This window comes from Terrapene carolina, unplaced genomic scaffold (genome assembly GCF_002925995.2).
Source record: "Terrapene carolina triunguis isolate 2854851 unplaced genomic scaffold, T_m_triunguis-2.0 Scaffold57, whole genome shotgun sequence".
NCBI classification, from domain to species: Eukaryota; Metazoa; Chordata; order Testudines; family Emydidae; genus Terrapene; species Terrapene triunguis.
In genome coordinates, this window is record NW_020664408.1 from 465,279 (window position 1) to 475,504 (window position 10,226).

The following is a 10,226-nucleotide window of genomic DNA, read 5'->3' on the forward strand; positions in this document are numbered from 1 at the left end:
CATTTTATCTCTGAAGCAGACGACTTCTCAAAAATTGTAGACCAGTGCATTTAGTTTGTGATCCACTATACCCCCAGATCCTTTTCCTACGCAATCATTTCCCATTTTCTATTTGTGTAATTGGTTATTCCTTCTTAAATCTAGTACTTTGCATTTGTCTTTATTGAATTTCATCCTATTTATTTCAGACCATTTCTCCCGTTTTCAAGATCCTTTGATTTCTAATCCCCTCCCAGCTTGGGATCACCCACAAACTTTATAAGTGTACTCTCTATGCCATTATCTCTTGCACTACCCGGTTATTCTTAGTACTTATTTTCTTATTTTGTTGTTGTATAATAAACTATTGTATATTGCACACATGTCCAGATCCTCAGCAGATATGATTAAAGTGAATGGAGCATATACTGATTTACACCTGCTGAGGACCTGATCCATCGTGTTCAATATATGCATTGTTTGCAAGCCTTTAAAGCCAAAATAAATCATAGAAATATAGGGCTGGAAGGGACCTCAAGAGGTCATCTAGTCCATTCCCTGTGGCTAAGGCAGGATTAATTACACCTACACCCTCCTTGACAGGGGTTTGTCTAACCTATTCTTAAAATCCTGCATTGAGAGGAATTCCACAGTCTCCTTAAATAACTTGTTCCGGTGCTTAACTATCCTTGTAGTTAGACAGTTTTTCCTAATATCTAACCTGAATCTCCCTTTCAGCAAACTAAGCCAATTACTTCTTGTCCTACCCCCGGTGGACACGAAGAACAATTAATTACTGTCCTCTTTATGACAACCTTGTACATAACTGTCTTCAGCTACGTCCCTCCTCTGCCTTCTTTTCTCTAAACTAAACAAACCCAGTACTTTCAACCGTTCCTCATAGGTCATGTTTTCTAAACTTCAGATCATTTTTGTTGCTCTCCTCTGGATTCTCCAATTTGTACACATCCAATTTGTACACATAAAGTGTGGCATCCAGAATTGGACACAGTTCTTCCAGAGGCGTTACCAGTGCGGAGTAGAAAGGAACAATTATCTCTCACGTCTGACATACAACACTCTTGTTAATACATCTCAGAATAACATTGGCCTTTTTTTGCAGCAGCATCATATCGTATTCAGTCTGTGATCGACTACAACCTCGACTGTCAAGAGCAATCTATACTGAGGTGATCACATTGAATAGACGCACACTCTAGCTGGGTATAAAAGCAGTTGCTGGGTCTGATAGCTTTCAGCATTCCTGAGAAGTGGCATTATTTTAGCATAGCATATAACAGGGGTCGGCAACGTTTGGCACGCGGCTCGCCAGGGTAAGCACCCTAGCGGGCCGGGCCAGTTTTATTTACCTGCTGACGCGGCAGGTTCGGCTGATCGCGGCCCCCACTCGCCGCGGTTCACAGTCCCGGGCTAATGGGGGTGGCGAGAAGCTGCGGCCAGCACTTCGCTCGCCCGCGCCGCTTCCCGCTGCCCCCATTGGCCCGGGACGGTGAACCGCGGCCAGTGGGGGCCGCGATCGGCCAAACCTGCTGCGTCAGCAGGTAAATAAAACTGGCCCGGCCCGCCAGGGTGCTTACGCTGGCGAGCCGCGTGCCAAACGTTGCCGACCCCTGGCATATAACCACAAAAATCCTATTTTTTTGTATTGCCAGGGAACATGTGAAGCACATGCAGAGTAATAGCCACTTTTTGACATTGCATACAAGAGTTCAGTGATGCTAAGTTCCCTGATTGCTGCAACTGTCTTTGAGGCAATTGTCTGGGTAAAAACCAGAGCCAAACTGATGGCAAAACTGATCTTTTTTTAAAAAAATCTAGTTGTCTGCTTTAACTGCAGGTTGAGTTTGACACCCTTAAAAGAAAAATAAATAAATAACCCATGCCCGTTATCTTCTAATCCACAATGTATTGCTGTGCTTACACTCCACAACAGGCAGAAGGCAACCTCATCCTTCCTTTATCTGACAGAAACTGATTAAGAGTGGCACTGCCTTCCATGAAAGGGATTCATGGCTAATTTTGCAGGGCTGGCAAGGAAGAAGATTTAAAAAAAAAAAAAAAGTTTCCAGTGAAACAGTTTTCCACTGGAAAATGCTGATTCTATGACATCGAAAAGTTTTGCGGGAAATAAATTGAGCTTAAAACCAAATTAATAAACAACAAGGGGTTTGGTAGTGATTGGATTGGGGGAGTGGTCAGTAAAGGAGAGAGAACTGGATCCAGGGCATTCCCACCGAATTATGGGATTCCTGCTGGATAGCTGTAATATATATATATATATATATATATATGTATAGTTACATAAAACTATACTAGCCCATACTACGTTACTAATACACTGCAGAAGACATAGTGCTTTGAATATGAGTGGTAAGCATTATTGTTTATTATAATGATGGTTTCCACTGAGCAGAATTCAGACACAAATTTTGCTCTCATTTATGCTGGCGTAAATCTAGAGCAACTCCACTAAAATCAACTGAGTTGCTCTTATTCATTCCCCATGTAACTGATGAGAGCAAATTCTGACCTTTAAATTTTATAGCAAACCGGCTTACAGCTGCACCTGCTGGCCAGAATAGCTGGATCACAGTCCTTCTCTAACCCCACCCCTGATCCGCGCCCTCCAATCCTCTCCAACAGTGGGTGGCATGGGGGACATTCCAGGATGTATGGGGTGAATCCACAACTGAGGACATAAGACAGAAATGGCATAAAGGAGGCTTACAAGAGATCAATGACCTGGCCAAAAAAGTAATGGACAATTCAGACAGGAGGAACAAACCAAGCAGTCTATCAAAATGCTGTCAGAGGAATGTAAATGTAAAAAAAAAAGCTCAGACTTGTAAAGCTTTTTGGAGAAATGTACAAGATAATCTAGATGTAGGTTAGCTGCCATAGCAACCATGGATCAAATAACTGCACTCATATCTGTAAAGCTATAATTCAGCAACCTCTGTTTACATGAACCTAAAGCAATTAAAAAATTAATCTATCTGAAAACTCAACAGGAATGGCCGATGGTTTGCAGCTACTTGGTTTACTTGACTGTTGTAAATTACTTGGTTAAAATATGGAAAAACAGTACTTAAAAATAAAAGGCCTTAACAATTCTGATTTTACTCCATTTTTGAAATGCCGTTTTTGGCGAGGGAGGAGGCACAAGTGGAGAGAATATGTTAACAATAGATCATTGCTGTTAGAGCCGTGAACTCTAACCAATGACTTGTACTGCCTTGACTTTACTGTATCCACTTACCTGATCTGTCTGCCATCTTCATGTTTGCTGCATATGTAAGAAAGTAACTGGTCCTGTCAACAATTCGGTTTATCTTTCATAATTAGATATCAAAGTGTTACAAAAATAGTAACACATTTTCTATCAATTAAGAATCTTCTTCAAATATAATAAAATATTGGATTCTGGAACTCTAGGTTTTGCAAAATATTAAACATTTTCAATGGAGATAAGAACATTAAAAAAGCATATTGAAAGGTGTGTGTATATGATTAGTTACTATAAATAACTCATTGTTGAGTGGGAGTGAAATACCAAAATTTACCCCTGCTCATAAGCTAAACATTTATTTGTTTCTGTTGGTGTTCATTCTATACAAGGACTCTAGAGGAAAAATACTGTTATAATAGGCCATTTTTTGCTCTCAGTTTACACCTGTGCAAGAACCTTTTGGAGTGGGCAGAGCTCAATTTCTGAAATTACCATTTAAAAAATTACTTCGAAGCTTGGCAAGTAGCAGGCGTCCCATCAGCACAGAACCATCAAGAGCATGATCTGAAGTTCTTTGAATCAGATCTTAAAAGAAGCTGTGACTAGGCCCATAGCACATTGTTTTCACCAGGTATGCACCATAGATGTTTTTCTTGAAGACACTGCAAACTGCCGAGTAGCAAGACACAGGAGACAGTCTCACCAAACGTTCCTTTCAATTGCTTGGCTTTCTTCACCTCACTGCATACTAGCATGTGAAAATACTCTGCATGGTGGGCTCTGAAGATGGGAGAGCTCTAAACAGATCAGATCATTCTGTTTTCATACTGTAAATATATCTGGTTGTCCTTTTCTCTGTCCCTGCTTATTTGTTTAGATTTTAGAAATGCTGATGCAATCTACAAGGTTTGTACGACTAAGGGAAAGTTACAGTCAGTCAGATGTGGTCTACTTCCATTCAGTATAGCCAAATGGTGAACTGGGAAACGGCTAAAATAAGTTAGACCAGCAAGTACAACTTCCCCCCTTCTTGGAAACTTGACTGAAACTAAACTTCTTGGAATGTCTTGACTGAATTTGTGTTTTGATAGTCCAGCTGAGCTGTGTGGTGCACCAGAGAAGACACAGCATAGTATCGCTCTTAAAATGCCCCTAAGCCTTTCCCTGAGACGAAAGTGCAAACTCTTGGGCTAGATTCCCAGCTGGTATGAATCAGTGTAGCTCCACTGAAGTCAACAGAGCTACATGGATTTACACTAGCTGAGGATCTGGCCCTCTTACGTTTAGCAAGTTTTGTTTTGTGTGATTTCAGTAGGAACAGGATGGGGCCCAAGAACAACAATTGTAGCAAAAGAATCACTTGACCTAATCTTTCTGTAAATAAAGAAAGCAGACATGTGAGGAAATTTCACAATATCCTTTTTTCTTCTTATTATTATTATTATTTCACCTGCTTTGATGGTTACTTTATTGGTCACTGTCTGGCAGAAAATGAAACTCATCTTATTCTCTTTTAATATCTGAATAGCACCATAATACATATAGATGGATTTATATTTAGGAGTGGTGCCAGCACTGAGTAATTTTACTATTTAATATAGTTGATAATATCTGACCAAATATTCTAGAGTAAGTCACTATAGAAATGAAGGTAGGTTTCCTGTGTGACTTGCAGTATCATGCTAAAACACAAAAGAAACCTGACTTGGTTTCGGTTATGAAATAATAGATACTGAGCCATTTTCAAAAGTTCCTTCGTATTTTCTTCATTGTTTAAACAGGTGTGTTTCTCAGACTTTGAAAAACAAAAGCTCAGCTGAAAGCAAGTTGATGTTAGGAAGCAAAACCAGAGCTGAGTGATAGTGCTTCAAAATTGAGACAAGAGTGGATTTAAACAAGAACTGAAAAGTTGCATCAGTGCTTTTAAAGTGTCATCTCTTATATTTTAAAAAAAATGTACTAAATGTACGACCGTATTCTACAGTTATGTTCCAAAACACTACAGCTTATAGTAGTGTTACTGCAATGTTTTGGATTACAACTGTAGAATATTACAGTCCTTTATTTTTAATACAAGGGATGTTACATTTTCATGCCAGTCCAATGCTCTGTAGATTAGGAGTCAATGTTCAAGGTCATAAATGTTCAAAGCTCTTATTTTTTTAGAACATTCTCCTTGTGTATGCGGAAGACAGGCAACAGTCTTTAAAAAACACTCTTGCCTTCCCACTGCCAGTTTACCAGAAATAGAGAAACCCATATATAGTGAGCCCAATTTCAAGTTATATACAGGGTATTCCACTCCAGTGACAGCTACAAGAGGACAGATTTTCAAAAGAACTCAGCTCCTATTTAGGTACCAAAGTAAGTGTCAAGATTTTAAACAGAGAGCTTTAAAAGTACGAGTTCACAAAACCACTGTCTACTGACCTACTTCAATCTGAGCAATATGACAAGTCATCTCTCTGAAGCAGGATGAGACCTGACAGCAGCACAAATAGCTGTCTCTGAACCAAATTCTGTCTGTAGGTGCATGCGCTCTCTTCCAGTGAAGTCAAAGTTTGGACTCTGACAGTTTGGGAAATTTTTCTGTGTAAAAGTTAGGAATTCTGGTTCATTTTATGAAATTGCTATATCATGGAATACCTCAGTGTATATTGAATCAGCCATTTGCTAACAGGGGCATTGTCTTCAATGTTAAAAAAGGTGCATTTTTTTTAACTCAGGGTAACTAATATGCATGAGAGATCCTAAGGTAATAAAGACCAAGCACCACAGTGAGGTAAAGAGCCCTATACCTCCTCCAGGGGTTAACCTCAGTGTATTTACCTCACGGTAAAACTAATGTGCCTGGTCTTCCTGACAAAAACTGAAATTCCATGAAAACTTTTTTTGTTGTTTTTATCCAAATTTTCCATGGGAGGAGAGGGAGAAACCATTTTCCAACCAACTCTACTCACCAATGCTTTTCTGTCAAACACCATGGTTATATTCAGGGGATTAGGCCTTGAGAATTAATTCTAGGTATATCTCACATGCACCCCCTTGACCCAAAATAAATATCTTTTCATACATTAACACCTACTCCATTGTGTGGTCCCCTAGGGCAGTGTTAGATTTTAGAGATTAGATAAGATTCAGCATTTAAAATGCAGCTCTATTCTGAAAAATGATTCAGTACCAATGGCAGTGAGATATCATGTTTGCCATCTCGCAGTGGTTTGCATAATAAATGTGTTCAGCTTCCAAATACGATGTTTTTATAACTGCCGGTGATATAAAGTCAGCCAGGGGTTTAAGAGTCAAGATAGAATCTTTCCTTCTTGCACACCCTCATCTGTAATAAAGGGTTTGCAAACCAAATTATGCCCTCTGCTGATACCTTCCCTGGGCACCTTGATGTGGTGCGAAGGCTTGTGTGTTCCAAGGACTCTGAGAGGTATGCCAGCAGGAGCTTTAACTCCAGGTAGGGCCACACAAGCCAGACGGGTCAAAGGGTAGGATCCAGACAAAAAACAGTCCACTGGGCCTCCAGGTTGAGGGAGGGCAATAGGCCAACAAACTATCCTTGTTAAAGAAAAAAAAGAAATTAAATGCTAGAAACAGATCAAGGTAGCCATTCCAGGAAACAGCATGGTAAACAGGGGTGTTTGTGCCCTAAAGTGATGTCTGACAGCACAAGAAGGATTCAGATTCAGTCTGATGGCTATATAGTCTCATTGTCTTCAATGAGTTTGAGCATGTAAAACGGACAGGAATTTAGCCAACAGCTCTGCTGCTGATGCACCAGATGGAATGGAATCCAGTTCATTTTCTCTTTGCTGTATGTGGCTCCGGAGGACTCACAGGAGTAAAAAGCAGGAAAAAAACTTACTTTGGGCACCAAAGTGAGCAGCCAATTCTACCTGCATGCAGGGACTGCTTCTGTAGAGTAAGAAGGTGTCGTTCTTCCATGGTGGCTTTTCAGAGTAGAGCCACACTTTAACCAGCTTGTGGTTCTACTTAGGCATGCATACAACTCTCTTCTCAGGGTGGAGTGAAGCATCAGGTGATGACCTATCATGGCATTAATTTGATGGTTGGGAAGAGAGAAAATTGTTACTTCAAATAAAAACACAAATGGAGACAGACATATGGGTGTCAGCAAAGTCAACAGAATCAGACTTCTGGAAAATAATGGCCGACCTGGAATGTCAGATCTCTCCCTAGGTCAAAGGGCTCATATTGTAACCATTATTAGCAGTTTAATGAATATTTCAGGTGTTACTTGGCAATAAACTTGTTACATATGGTTGTTGGTATTCTGAATATTGTTTCAATCATTTGCGGCTTTTCAAAATTTCGTTTAATGATGTGGTGGCTTTTCGTCTGCTAAAGGCTGAGTGCTGCTACCCTGTTGTATAGGAGTCATTGCAGGAGTGATATGCGTGTGAAAAAGTTGAGCTGGTCTGGCCCCTACACCGAAAACACATTTCTAGACTGTAAAATATAACCCCTAATCTTAGATTATATTAATTTTAGACATTTTTTCCATCTCTGCTAATATTCTGAGCAGTGTCATTAATCATCTCTGACTGGGATTTTCAGAACCACACTGTATTGGCCTAATTCTGCTTGTATTAAAGTCACTTGGCATTTTACCGTTAACTTCAATAGAAGAAGTTGTTGAAGGCCAATGCTGAGCATGTCCGAAAATTCTGCCCTGTGTTTTTTAAACCTGAGACCATCCACAAAACAGAATGTTGAGGAGAACCTCTATCAAAATATACTCAGGGCTAAGTTAGAAACGTCGAAGTTTCAATCTTAAAAACAATCCCCATTTCTAATTGTGGTTCTGAACTTTACCAGCTAGTTTCAGTCATCCTGATGTGGATCTGATCCCAAACATTTCACATGTGCAGAGTCAGGAATCCACGTAAGAGAAAGGGGCAGTTCAGCCATAGGAATGGGTGACATCTATGAGAGAGCCACATTAAACTAGAAGTAGCTATTTAAATAAACAAAACCTAAATAGGGCTAATTTGTTTTCCCCGTTTCTAGAACGCACAAGTACTGCTTTTTCAAAGTCTCAAAATTTTCTATGCCAAATTTCAGGGCCTGCACAAACTTCTTCTCTACATGTTGGCTGACTGATACTACTGACTATATTCTTCTTGAAATCTTGTCCTTCCTCAGCTTTTGACACCCCACTTTCACCTGGTTTTCCTCCTACATCTCTAATCATTCCTTCAGAGATTTTGTTCAAGGAATCATCATGCTTTCTCACATTTGTTGGGGTCCCACCAAGCTTCACTCTTGACCCCTATCTTTTCTCTTCTTATATATTATCACTAAGGCTAAGATGTAGTCATGGGTATTTTTGGTAAAAGTCATGGACAGGTCACGGGCAATAAACAGAAATTCACGGCTCCTGACCCGTCCATGATTATTACTATAAATACCCATAATGGGACTAAATCTCTGCTCCTAGAACCCACTGCTTTGGGGGCCCCCTTCTCCAGCGGTGGGGGCTGACTGCACCCAGCAGCTGCTGCTCCAAGGCCCCCTGGGACCACTCTCCTGATGGCCTTCGGGGCCACCAATGCTCGGGCGTCCCCCGGGGCCAGCTGCCCAGGGCCGCCCAAGCAGCAGCCAGTGTGGCTGGCCTCAGGGTCGCTCCAGCAATGGCCGATGCGGCTGGCAGGGCGGCCCTGGGGTCAGCCACTGCAGCTGCGGAAAATCAGAGAATCCGTGACCTCCGTGACAGAATCGCAACTTTACTTATAACTGGGTGATCTTGTTTGACAACAGCTTCAGATATCATGTCTACATTGACCACTCACAGAACTGACTACTCTGGACCTTTCTCCTTCCATCCAAACTAAAATTGTGGCCGGTCTTTCTGGTTGTCCAGCCAACGACTTAAGGTCGACACAACTAAAACTAAGCTCTTCATCTTTCCCCCTCCTGTCTTCCCCACTATCTCATGTACCATGGATGTCACCATTATCTTCCACTCAGACTCCTAATCTAGGTGTCATCTTTCACTTACTCATCTCTCTAGATTTACATATCCAGGCCATGTCTAATTCTTATACAACATCTCTAAGACCCATCCTTCCTTTCCGCTCAGTCTATAGAGCTAAAACTCTCATCCAAGCTTGAGATCCAGAGATACAAAGTTTTTATTTGGGACCATCTCTGCTACTTATGCATCTTTACTCTCTGTGATCTTTCTGCAGCCCTTGATATTCTATACCAGTGGTTCTCAAAATTTTGTACTCATGACCCCTTTCACATAGAAAGCCTCTGAGTGCGACCCCCTTTATAAATTAAAAACACTTTTTTATATACTTAACACCATTATAAATGCTGGAGACGAAGCCTGGCTCAGGGTGGAGACTGACAGCTCGTGACCCCCCATGTAAGAACCTCATGACCCCCTGAGGGGTCCTGACCCCCAGTTTGAGAACTCCTGTTCTATACTATCATTAATTCTCTACTTTCCATTATCTACTACATATTCTTTTACATCTTGCTAAAACAACTGACACTTCAAGTAAGTTGAAAATATTAAATTTAAAAAATATCTTTAATCTAGGTAGGCTACAAATGAAGATGGCTCCCTTGATGTTAGTACTTTTTCTATCAATCTGTATTTTTGTATATTGCTTTTTTTTTTTTTTTAATGAGAGAAGGATGGTCTTGTGGTTAAGCCACTGGATCTGGGATTCAGGAGATCTGGGTTTAATTCACACCTTTGCACAGACTCTGTGACCTGGGGGAAGTCATGTAATCTCTCTGGGCCTCAGTTTCCCATCTATAAAATGGGAATAATACTACTTCATTTCCTCCTCCCTTTGTCTGTCTGTGTAGATTGTAAAATCTTTGGAGCCGGGAGTGGCTTTTAGTATGTGTTTGTCAAGAACAATGGGGCCTCACTCTTGGTTGGCACCTCTAGGCATCATCTCTCTCCATGGCACCTCTAGGCATCATTTCTCTCTACACAATTAGGTCG